This window comes from Lycorma delicatula, chromosome 12, assembly GCF_047948215.1.
Source record: "Lycorma delicatula isolate Av1 chromosome 12, ASM4794821v1, whole genome shotgun sequence".
Lineage (NCBI taxonomy): Eukaryota > Metazoa > Arthropoda > Insecta > Hemiptera > Fulgoridae > Lycorma > Lycorma delicatula.
In genome coordinates, this window is record NC_134466.1 from 2,044,660 (window position 1) to 2,058,524 (window position 13,865).

General features: G+C 31.5%; 1 pseudogene; it reads right to left on the minus strand.

Annotated features, from left to right (window-relative positions):
- Positions 1-13,865, minus strand: part of LOC142333401 (dynein axonemal heavy chain 10-like) — a 70,214-nt pseudogene that overhangs the window by 49,082 nt on the left and 7,267 nt on the right.

Below are 13,865 nucleotides of genomic sequence, written 5' to 3' on the forward strand. Positions count from 1 at the left end.
TGCCTGTAACTGGGATAACTTTGAAACAGAAGGAACTACTAACGATGCTCACAAGAAGCATTCCTTAACTCTGGCTCCTTAATTCAGTCAATGAGGATAATCCTTGTTTGACAGTGGAACACCATGTGAAAATTAAATCAACAGAGACAAGCGAAAAATTAAGTGGAGAGTGAATGTATAAAATTAAATAAAGATTCTAAAATAATTTAAAATTACTTTTGGCGGTATACTTCATTAAATTACATCTCAGAAATTTTACCAAACAGTTTAATCTAGTGCTTGGTAAAGTACAAAATTAGCTTTTCTATCTCTTTAGCTTTTCTTCAACTCACTGTAATCTAGTATTAAAAATAGTAAGCAGGAATCAAACATCTATTCTGTATAACCAAATTCCTTTTAGATCCTGTAGCAATTCTAGTAAACTAAATTCAAAAATAATCATTTTAATGCAATAAGCCTGCATCTTATCAGTATAGAACTCTATCATACCTGAGCTTGAATTAAATTCAAATAAAAAAGATAACAATAAACATACAGAATGTTTTATAATAATATTGTAAAATAGGAATATATGAACATAGTTCATATTCTCATTTTACACATGAAAACACAACATCATGCACATACTTATTGTTTAACCTACTATTTATTTATCTTAAATATAGTTCTAATTTATTTGAATATGCTTATATGTAAAGCCAAAATTTTGTCTGTTTGTTCTCGCACCATTTGAGAACAGATAAGTTATGAATTTTTCATCGTCAAAGGTGTGTGTACTTCAGTTACCATAATTACTAATAATCTGCCTTTTGTAAATAAGTTTCTTTTTCAGGTTTCTATGCCTGAATACTTTAATTGTTATTTATCAGTATTATTCTCACAACCATGATGATAATGAACACTGCAGGGTCCAGGGGGCAGAGCCCTCTGGGTAGATGGGAATGACTAGCAAAGCAAGCTCTGTGGCAGGCCCTGTGGCCCTGGGAAGCTCCTGGGTCAGCTTTGGGGTTTGTCTGAGCTAATCTGGGCCCTGTAGTCCAGGGGGTAGAGCCCCAATAGGCTAGTAATAATATATTTTAATATAATTCTTCTTCTTCAATCTTTGCTAAGCATGAAGAATTTTATTTCTTAAACAAATTTTTTTTGTTTGAAAAAGATTGTTAAGGAGTTTTAATATCTTTTACAATGTTCTAAGTAACATTTATTTCAATAAACAGTATTTGTAACATTTGTTTTCATTTTTGTGAAAACTAATTCATAGTAATATTATTATATAAACATACATCACAGTATCTGTAATATACCTTACCTTATCTTGTCCTTGACCTAAAGAAAGGTACTTAAATTTTGGTCCAGCTCCCCATCGATCAGCTAGTTTCATTAGTTCACTAGTTGGATCTGACCCTGGACTTAAAATTAAAATTACTGGGGTGCCAGGAGAACTTTGATCATATATCATGTCGAAACTGGAAAAATAAATAGCTTATCAGTAAAGAATTTAATAAGAATATTGATGTTCATATAAAATGACAAGATAAAAATATTAAATGAATGGTATAAAATACTTATAAAAATAAAGGTATGTACAATAAAACCATAAAATGATCACTGCATCAGCTGAAAATCTGCTCTCAATGAAAAGATCCAACCAAGTGTACAATATAAATACCTTTGAACACTTTCTGTTTGGATGTATGCCGTGACAAACATCCAACCAAATCTATCATCTCATACTTAGAAGTATGAAATCCAGATTCCTAAGTAATGGAATAGTTTGTACCACACTTCAACCAGCATGTCTAGAGCAATGGAAGCGACAGCTACTTCAATCCAGTGCATCAAATTGAGTAGATCGGTTGGTAACAGAGGCACATGCACGAGATCCTTTAAAAACCCCAAAAAAAAACAAATCACAAAGAGTCAGATTGAGTTATCTAGGCCACCAAACAAGCTCTGTCATCAGGACCACACTGATCGATACAGCACTAGGCGAAAAGATCATTCAACCAATCCTATACAGAGTTATGCCAGAGAGTAGGCGCCCCATCTTGTTGTCAAATAAAATTCTCAGATCCATCTTGTAGTTGAGGAAAGAGCCATGTACACAGCATATTCAAACAAGCAACTCCTGATACGCTTGCATAATGCATACTTGCATTAGTGCTAATGTTACGCATAATTTCCATTTATAATATTTCATGAGTTTTAACTCATAATATCATTTCCCACTAAGATGAAATTTTGATTCATTTTGATTCATTGTTAATTTTTTATGGCACAATATCCTATAGTCATAAATATTTAGTTTTTAATAAATTATTTAGATTAACAATTCAAGTTATAGAGTAAAGATCATATCTTATTCCCTAAAAAAACTATTATAAAAATTTTACTGCATATACCTTTCTCTTTGTAAAGTTATTTATGATCTCATGCAATATTAATTTTTAGAAACAATAGACTAACCACCAAAATTACTGTTACATATGAAATATAAAGTATGGTATTGTTTGAAAAAATGTCTGACCAGGAATCAAACCATAACCTTCTTGATTAAAAGCAGAGACACTACCACTCTGCCAAAGCGGTAGTGTTAAAAATAATTACTTGTGGAGTAATGTGAATACTACTTTTCATCCCACACTGCAGTGAAGAGAAGCTGAAGTGTTATCCATATTGAATGAAGAAGGTTTTCCATGAGCTAACTAATACGATTATGCTAAAAGGGTTCATGGCAATCAATGGTTCAAGAACTTCATTAGAGGCTTCACTGGCTTTTTAAATCAAGTGTTTTTAACAGATGAAGCATGGTTTCATCTAGTTGAGTATGTTAGTTGTCAGAACTACTGAACTTGGGATACTGAAAACCTGCACATTTTCTTTGAATCTCCCCTACACTAAAAAATAGGTATATTGGTGTGTGGTTTCAAGGGGATGAAAATTAAACCCTTGTTTTTTGAAAAAAAAACTGTGGATGCTGCCTTCTACCAAGAAATTATCCAACAGTTCCTAGCCTTACTGAAAGAGAATAAGCGTGACTGTTGGTTGCAACTGGACAGCACCATTTGCCATATTGCTTGCCCTTCTATGTAGATGCTACAAAATGTTTTCTGTGGAAAAATCATTTCTAAAGGATTGTGGCCATCAAGATCCCCTCATCTGACTAGTCTACTTCTTTCTGTGAGGTTATGTAAAAGAAAAATTTTTTATAAGAGCAGTCCTCACATCTTGCAGGAATTGAAAAAACATTACTAATGTCATCCAGGAAATAAGACAGGATAGAGCTAACAAGAGTAGCTGCAAACATGGTCAAACATGTTGTGCATAGAAGTAGATGGATATCATTTTTAACACCTTCTTTAAATTATTATGCAAGTGTTTGATAATAAACTATTCTTTATAGAATAAACTAAGTGAATAAAACAGTGTTCAAGTTAAAAGAGGCCACTTATGTGGAAGATGTTGGTACGACTGAAGGTGAATGGGGAGGACTGGTTATTGCCTGTACATTTAAGTATTGCCACTCTGTTGAGCAATAGTTTTTGAACAAGGTTGCATAATTATGTGTAGATTATGGGATCTCCTTTAACTTCAATACTGTAGAATAAGGCTGGCAAATAAATGGCACTGAGTGCCAGGCTTGGGAAAACTTTATGATGGGATGTACATATGTGTAGAACTTACCTCCACATTCAATGAAAATTTGTAAAAAGCACAGGCTATTCAAAGCAATCCTAAATAAGAAGTCAGTAAAATTGAACGTAATAACAGACATTTATCTTTGGGGTTTAGAGCAAGTTCTGTGGCTCATTTTTCTAGCTTAATTTTTTATTAAAAATATATCTAATAAAGACGTAAAAATATTTTATCATTTCTAGTGCTCATTATTTTTTTAGTTTTAAATGGTTTTTTGATAATATAATTATAGGCTCCAAAAAAATAGCAAAAAACTGGAAGGTATATTTGAGAATGATAAATGTGTTTTTGATGAGTGCAAGTTTTGGCTTAAGAGAGAGAACAAGAAAGTCCTTTTAAAAACCTGCAAAACAAAGAGAGATGGTAAATTTAATCATTGTAAACTAATATACAAAACCAGGTAGCAGCATAATGACTGATGGTAAGTGAGTTTTCAATGTTTCACTCATTGCTAACTTCACAAACAATGCTATCCAAGAGTAGAACCAAACTGGTAAAAATAAAAATAAATACGAGGAGGACTAGGTCAGAGATAATTAGATTAGAGAATTATTTTGTAAAAAAATTGGTAAAGAATGCACAGCTAAGGTAAAATTTTGTATTTTTCACTCATTCTAAAAACAATGTAAGAAATGCTTATTTTATAGTTTTGTAGGTTCTACTTATTTGCCAAAAGTATTATTAACATTATTTTATTTCTCATTACTTATTAATTTATTTAATCTTTTATGTATAACATTTTCCCATTATCTATTATTTTTTAACAATTGAAATGGACATTACTTTTATATTTTAAATCAATTTTTTGTAAATGTTCTTTTGTTCTCCAGTTTACTTCAATAATGTGTAGCATAGATCCTTTTTTCTTACCACATTATAAAAAATCTATTTATTTATTAACTGCACAAGACAATGTTACAACTGAACATAAAAACTGATTTAATGCCTACCCATTATCATTATGTTGATGATAAATTAGATGTTGACATTATAAGAGCAATATTAATTTAAGAAACAAAAAATTACCGTTTATTTACAGAGCTAAGTCCAGTTATTAATTTATCAGCAGCAATAAGACGTCTTTGCATAATTTCTGTTTCCTCTTGTAAAATCTGACGTTCTCTCATTGCTTCTACATAACTGTAATTCAGACCTTTTAATGTATTTTCAATTCTCTGCAGTTCTTTATTAATATTGTCTAAATATTTTTTTGCCTACAACAAATAATTTTAATTTATCAGTTCCACACACTATTTTTAGACATTAATAGTAAAGGACATGATAAAATATCCTGACATATAAAATGAAGGCAAGAAAAGTCCTGTACAAGCTGAGCAATACTTGATGGTTTTAATTTATAATTGAAAACAGTATAAAATTTTTGGTGCTTTTTAAAAAAAAATGTTTTTGAGATAGAGTCTTGTTTAAGTTTTATTTATTTTAAAACTTTATTGCAAATAATATTTAAGACAAGTATATTTTTATTATCTTTATTTATTTTTTTTTAAATAAAAACTAAAGAAGTCAAACTTACTTACAAAAAAAAAAAATTGTATTCAAACTGAATCAGAACTGAAATACAAAACAAAATAAATGAAAATGATACATTATGAAACAGCTGTAATTTAAATAGATTACATTAACTATAAATTCAATGGCCTTTAACTTTGATTAGTTATTCCTCAAACTTGTGAAACACAAAGGATAAAAAAAATTTAAAAGGTGGCAGGATGTGTGACTATAATTTTATAAGCATGAGTGGATATCTAGTGTGTGACAATGAGGCACAGCCTGAACCTCTGCCACGGCAAATTATCTGCAAGACACTAGAGTCCTTGATAATGGTGGTGCTGCTGTCAACATCACAGACCCACTCACTCCCAGTGGCCAATGCTATACTTAGCTCGTTGCAGAGCATGAAGTCTGGTTTTTCCTTTCTTGCAATCTCTGATACCAAATCATAGACTCTCCAGCTCCTGTTTGTATTGATTTGGAAGATTTTCATTTACTTTTATGGCACTCTTTACTACCAGTCCTGTAGCTCAACTTCCCAGGCTGCACATTTTGTATTTCTTTGCACTTCGACAAAAAGTGCTGGTTGGTCAGGCCTCTTGCAGTTTACAGGCAAGATGGCTTGTATCCCAGCATCTAAAACATTTGGATTCTTCCTCCTTCTGGTGACATGGCAACTGGCTTACCAGATTTGGATCCTGCCAATAGTGTGGAGCTGACGAGCAGCATGCAGCATCCACTAGCAGCTCCATGGTTGTCTTCTGGGTACTGCAAAGAGCCAGCCTGAGGGACATAACCAACACTGAGGTTTTATCCCCTAAATCACTTGCACATCTCGGTACATGATCTCACCAATAAAGTCCTTTATGTGGGTGAAAAACTTCTAATCGACCTACCCTTTGAAGGTCACATCAGCTCTCACAATCTTTTTCTTTATAGTTTTCCATAATGACTCGGCAGCATTGCCCGCATATCTTTAAACAAGGATACTAAAATTTCAAAATACAGAAATCAAAACAAAAATTTAGTTAAATATTTTAGCAGAGATGGTTTAATTTGTTCCTGCTATGATATTAAGGGGCCAATGTCTGAACTGGACATTGAATATGTTATTCATGATTGGTGTTTATCTATACTCATCAAAAAGAATCTTAAAGGCAGTGTTGTTGCATTACTCGAATAAGTTTTCTTCTATACCAGTAGCACATGCTGTAGAAATGAAAGAAACAAGAAAAATATCAAAAATTTTAAAACTCATGGCGAATTCATTGCTGACCTAAGTGATATGGCTTCTCATTCTCTTTATAAAATATATATTTCTTGTGTTTGTGTGGTGGTCTGGCTGGAGATAAACGTTACACAGTTAAAGACTGGCCAAAAATAAATCAGTTTACCCCACGAAAGGAGAATGTTGTCAATATCCCCCTTGTCAAAGCAGACTATTATTTTACAACCTCTTTACATAGACTTGAGGATTTTGTAAAAGCATTAGATAAAGATGGAAGTGGGTTTAAATATTTAACTGAGAGTTTTTCACAATTAAGTGAAGCCAAATTCACTCTTAGTGAACTACAAAAATTTAGGCTACAGAATGTCATTGAAAATTCTTTTTTTACATTCTGGATTTTTTCCTTTTACACTTGGAGAAGGTTCCACCATGATATATTGCAGATGGAACAACATTATCAAGGCAGATGGGATGAATCTATGATGAATGACTTGTTGCTTGATAAAAAGAGAATTCACTCAACACAAAAAGAAAATAAGAAAAAAGAAATGACAAACATAAATGTCTATAAATAAAGGTACGAATTTTACTGTAATTATTATTTTTGTATTCTATTATGTCAGGGAGTAATACACCCAAATTAAAAAAAAATTTCCTTCAATGCAAAACACCTGTAACCTTGGTAAATAATTCCTATTGTACAAGCATATTACTCACCAGAAAAATTTCAACAACTCTTATAATTTCAGAACATCATATGTTACTTTTTCACCAGGTCTAATGATTTTTTTTTTGAATGTAGGGATAATGTATAAACTATAGTATATTTTTTTAATTTCTACCTGTATTAAAAAAAAAATTACATAAAAAATAAACTAGAAATGACTAAAAATGAAACTAGTATCCACATTACTAAATTACATTTTAAGATTTTTCACTGACATTGTGTGCGCCCTTGGGTATATCATTCCAACAATGAGATCAACTAATCTGATATATTGGGGCAACATATCTTAAAAACTATTGTGTTGAGTGGTGTGTGGATATTGTCATTATGACTTCCGGGTTTTTCACAATTAGCCAAGACTCATGTAGAAACACCTACTCTCATTGCCTACAAACATTTCATGCGCTTTGATTCTTGTTCAGTGGAGGCAGAGGTGTAAGGTAGCCATTATTACCTGTTTCACGTCCTTACTAATATTTGAAAAAACTGCAGTTTTATAAAATCTTGTTAATTTAATAACATTGCTTTCTTTTAAGTTCCCATAGGTTTTACCAGCTATGTTACTTTTTGAGCACAAGTTTTTATTAATTTTCTCAGAGGTGTAGCCAGATGTACATGCCTGTTTTTTTTTTAATTTAGTTTTGCTACCATACACATTCAAACTGAAGATTCGCCAACAACAGTGGATTACCGTAACTTATAGGAAAAAAACAGCTTCCACAGAATCTCTGCAGCAACAGTCTCCATATTTGGGGACTACCCATCATAATTTTGGATACATTTAGGATGATGCCCCTTATACTTAGAAGAAAAACTCAGGCCTGTTTTCTCCTAACTGATTTTTAGTTACGGCACAACTTTGACAATAGTGTAACACTATAGCATAGTGTTAACACTAATTATATTATGTTAATTATTAATCAATTAACATACACCCAACTCCATAATTTGATGTACCCTCTCTTATGCCATGTACCATCATAGCTAATAGCAACATCTAAAGTTTTGTTAGCAACAAGCTAACAAAGACTGGATTCAAATTAAATTTACAAGCTGAATAAATTACATGCGATTGTGAAAAGTTTGGTGGGGAATTATTTGACAAAATTTCTCTACACCATTGTGGTTTATTTTTCTCAGAATTATAAGTATTCTTTTCTTTTTTGGTCGATTGTTTTTGACCCATAATGAAAGAGCAACTGTACTACTACCAAAAACCTACTGATATGTTAGACGAAAAACTAAATCTGTAAATAAACTACAACAAATATTTAGTTTGGTAATTGTGGTTGGCAGTTACATTTGAAAACACATGAGGACCAAAAAAAAGAAAACATGCCTACCAAACATAACCTAACTTGACTACTTTCGTTTACAGTTTAGCCTCTGGAACCACCATAAGGTATTACTTCAGAGGATGAATGAGGATAATATGTATCCATATAAAAGGTCCATTATAAGGATTTGAACCTTTAATTCTTGACTTTGAAATCAGGTGATTTGTGATGAGTTCACCAGTAGACTAACCCCGTGGAGTGGGTTAACCTAATTTACTAACGCACTAATAATTGACCACGAATTAGAAAGGAAAGACCTCGAATTACACAATACACTATTAACATTCACAATAAAGAAGAAATTTTGCTATTTTCGACAAAAAACAATATGTTTTGCTATCCAATACAGTAAACAAACAGATGCAGAACAGTAACTGGATGCTAAACTAATTCATAAAGAAACAATCTTTAAAATGATTTTAATTAAACCACCTGTCTTATCCTAGATCAAAAATTAGACTTCAAAAATCTGTTTTTTACTGTTTTTACCGGATCTTTTGACTGTTTCTGATCAGTAATTATTTTTTGTCCTTGAAATATTAATTTAAAAAATGAATCTTATCACAAGATTAAGTACACAAGTATGATGAAAATCAATGGAAAAATTTTATGAAAAAATTTTTTGCAAAATATCAAGGTTGATTAGTCCCTTAAGAAGTTATTTTAAAGAGTCATAATTAAAAATCTCAGGGCGATGTAGAATAAAAATTTCATTTTAAGAATCAGCATAAAAAATACATTCTGATTCACCTACTTTTATCAAGTTCAATTATTTTTTTTTTGTTGACTTGTGTGTAAACTTTTACAACACAGATCAATGTATTCACCTGATCAATAGCAAAAGACAAACTGGGTATTAGTTTTTATTTGCCTTTACAAATTACAACCTCTGTTTTAATGTAAATTATTTTTCAATATTAATATTATTTATTATTATACATTTTTATGGTTTCAATACGATCTTACTGTACTACAATATTTTCAATATATTAGATTATTATAATTTATTATATAACATTAATAAAATTATCCCAGTTGAGATTGCTTCAAGTTATTTAATTTTATTCAGAACGAAATGAAAACTGGTTTTTTAAACTAGTGACTTACTTCGAGAAAGTTACTTCATCAAAGTTTGTTTTAACTTTGTTATTTATGAATGGATTTGAATAAATAAGGTGTTATTTTCTTTATCATGAGAGGCTTAACATTTTTTTTTAACAACATTTAAATAAACCAGTGGTTGTAAATATATTAATTAAAAAGTTTTTGGAGCCATAATTTGTAGGTTCAAATGAAAAACCCATTTTTTTCTTTCATTACACATTAACATTTGTACCTAGAGAACTTCTAGGTACTCTAGCAGTTTTCAGCTTAATACAATTAACCGCTCAATTTATATGTTTAAAATACAAAATGGCAGATTTTGTATATGTTGGGAACATAATATAACTTTGGAACATAACATCCTCTGAATTTCTGAAGGTTTTTTCTTACAAACCAAAAATCCTATATAAATATATAAACAAAGTTATTTTATTCCAACCCAAAAATGTCTATTTTCTGACAAAACGGTTTTGTGTTCTACCTTCTTAAAACCTAAGCAGGACAGAGGTATGGGACCACTTTATTCAATTTCTTAGATAAAAAACATAAGGAAGCACCAAAATTATCCCTAGATTTGTATTGTAAGAATTTTAGTAAAATTGTTTAATTTCACAGAGCGAACAAAAAGCAGAGCTAAATTTTTTGCAAGCCAAAACCCACTAATGAACAATTTTCTAGCCTACGTTTATATGAACATTTTTCCTATTTTTGGCTATGGAATCATCTTCCAAGAGACTGATTTGCAATTTTGAATCACTCTGTTTATCAAAATTTCTTTAATAAATGACTAATTAGCATTAAACAGTAATGATGAAATAAATATACTATTTACAATGTATGTTATGCCTCGAAAAATGAAAGTGAAGAAAAACCAACTTATTTATACAGATATAAAACAATAGAAAATAAAATTCTAAACATCGAATGAAAAATAATTACTGAACAACTTTCAATATCATGTAACACTGTTTTCAGTACAATTTGTCAATCTTTCAAACTAGCAATGAAATGAAATACTGATTTGCTGTCATCTAGATTAAGTATGACAAAGTCTGCAATCAAGGCGCTCAGATAAACCGGGTACTTGACACAATGTAAGAGATGGATAACATTCCTGTGGTTGATGCAGTAGGATATCACCCAAGGAAATGTACACACAGAATGAGATTTATAGTGGTCCAGGAAGTCCACTTGGCAGGAGTCAAAGCTCAGGAAATACGATACTTAATTTAAGCTCAAAATTAAAATAAATATATATTTACTTACCACAAAACCATAGTTGTGCAATATATCACATTCAACCACAATGCCATATTTAGCAAACAAAGCTGTCACTTGTGGTGCTTTAGTTTTATCAGATAGATTACCGACGAACAATTTAGTAGTAGCAGTCTGAGGTCCCTTACAACTAGTAGCAACACTTTTAACAATCATAGCAGTTCCCTTTATTAGATACACTTTAAGATTTTGAATGGCATCATAACCAAATTCCTGATTTTCCATATGCTGTAACACAATCACAGTATAACATATAATTCTTTATAATCAAATATGAACTGAGCAGCTTTTTATTTCTATTTTTTTTTTTATATTATTATTTTTCCAAAAAATGTAACTCTGCATTTTCATTTAACAAAGATGGAGGCACCTTCCTTGGTAAAATATTCCAGAGGTAAACTAGTCTCCTGTTTGGATCTCCAGATAGGGGACTACTAGGAAGGGGATCACCAGAAAATTAAAAAATTAACATTCGAGTCGGAGCGTGGAATGTTAGAAGTCAAAATTTAAAGAGGAAATGTGTAGGATAAATGTAGATATAGTAGGAATTACTGAAGTTCAGTTGGAAGAAGAAAACGACTTTTGGTCAGATGATTTTAGTTATCTCAGCTTGGGCAGGCAGGCAGTAGGTTAATGAACAAGAAGGTAGGGAGAAGAGGGTAGGGCATTTCAAAATGCCTAGTGATAGAATCATTGTAATAGATAAAATAAAAAACCTAAACCGACATTATTAATTTCTATATGCCTACAAGCACCCATGATGATGAGGTAGAGTGTGCAGACAAAGAAATTGATGAAGCAATTGAAAGGGGATGAAAATTTAATAATAGTTGGAGATTGGAATGCAAGCATTGGGAAAGGCAAGGAAGGAAATAGTGGGTGAATACGGGCTGGGCAAAAGGAATGAAAGAGGGGACCTCTTTGCTAACATTTACAGGAACCAAACAGCAACAGTAATAATTATTATTATTAACATAAAAAACATAAAAAAGAAGCCATAATAAAAAAAAAGTGTCAAGGATGTTCCCTATCCCCCATTACTTTTTAAGAACAATTTAGATCCAGAGTAACAGTACAAGGTGAAAAGATAAAGATGCTATGATTTGCTCATATAGTAATTCTAGCTGAGAGCAAAAAAGATTTAGAAGAACAATGAACGGCATGGAAGAAGTCCTACTCAAGAACAACTGCATGAATACAAACAACAAAACAAAATAATGAAATGTAGTAGAAATAACGAAGATGTATTACTGAATGTAAAAATAGGAAGAGAAGATTATGAAGAGAAGAATTTTGTTATTTGGCAAGTAGAATTACTAAAGATGGATGAAGCAGGAGCAATATAAAATGCCGAATAGCACAGGCAAAACAAGCCTTCAGTCAGAAATATAATTTGTTTACATCAAAAATTAATTTAAACGTCAAGAAAAGATTTTTGAAAGTATATTGAGTGTAGCTTTATATGGAAGTGAAACTTGGAACAACCTGGGTACCTGAGAAGAAAGATTAAAAGCTTTTGAAATGCGGTGTTACAGGAGAATGTTAAAAATCAGATGGGAGGATAAAGTGACAAATGAAAAGGCGTGGCAAATTGATGAAGAAAGAAGAATTAGGAAAAATATAGTTAAAAGAAAAGCAAGACTTATAGGCCACATATTAAGGCATCCTGGAATAGTTGTTTTAATATTGGAGGGACTGGTAGAAGGAAAAAATTGTGCAGGCAGGCAACGTTTAGAATACGTATAACTGTTAGGGATGTATGATATAGGGGATGGTATATACCAAAATGAAACGACTAGCACTAAATAGGGAATCTTGGAGAGCTGCATCAAACCAGTAAAATGACTGAAGAAAAAAAAAGATAGAAGTTAAAACCGTTGAAGTAAAATTTATTTTAATCACATCAGAAAAAAGAATGTTATTTTATGAATACCTGAAGAATCTGAAGGGTACTGAGAGAAAGAAAAAGAAGCATGTGGATATGCTTTGGGAAAACATATGGGCATTTGGACTTGCATGTTGATGTTAAGAGAAAGACTTTGGGAAGCGGCTCTGTAAATGTTACACTGTAACTTTGTCTATTCTTGTGGAATTAAACTAGTTTTCATATGAAGCTCATAATATTGCAGAATACGTATAGCCTTGAAGGAAATTTAAATCATGAGACTTATGAAAAAGGTAGTTGCAATTAAAAAATTTACAACCATAACTTGTTCAAGCCCAGTAGGAAGGAAAAATGGTTTTTTGCTCTTGTTCAAGAGTTTCTTTTTATACAGTTTCATTTATCATAAATCTTTATTCTGCGCCTAATTAGGCACAGGGTTCACACATCCACAAATGGTTGATAAATTATTCATGTCTGAAGAAGCCTAAGGAAATGTGAAAGCTGATAATAAACCGCTGATAAAATTGTCTACTGAGGTAGGTTTTGCATCAGTAGCATCCTGAAAGAGGTCTAGCTGATGAATCCAATATGTAATCGGTCTTGACTTGTTTTGCTGACCCTCAGTCAATAAGTTGTACTGTACTATGGTGTACTGTCAGGCTGGCTCATTAGGGTTAGGAACAGAGGTGATGTAGAAATCAGAATCACAACAAGGTGGGGGTATCTTCTCCCTAAGGAGTCAGGATGGTGACTATTAATCCAAACATATATTACAACATACCACTGGTTTTTTAACATCTAATCACAATATATTAATGTTTATATTGCTATTATTTAATGGCAGTATATCTAATGAGCAGATACTATCAAGTTGTTGATTAATGCTATTTTTGTTTAAGCAAGATTTTTTTTCATTTATTATTATTATTAATTAATACATCACTGGAAATTCTGTAATCAAAGTATGAAATTTCAATTCCCTAAATAATAAAAATCACACATTTTCAATCAAGTGAAAGTTGCCAAAACATTTTCTGGCTAAACAGATAAGGAAAAGCAAAGCAATCACTAATAATATGTAAAAACATGTTCTTGCAA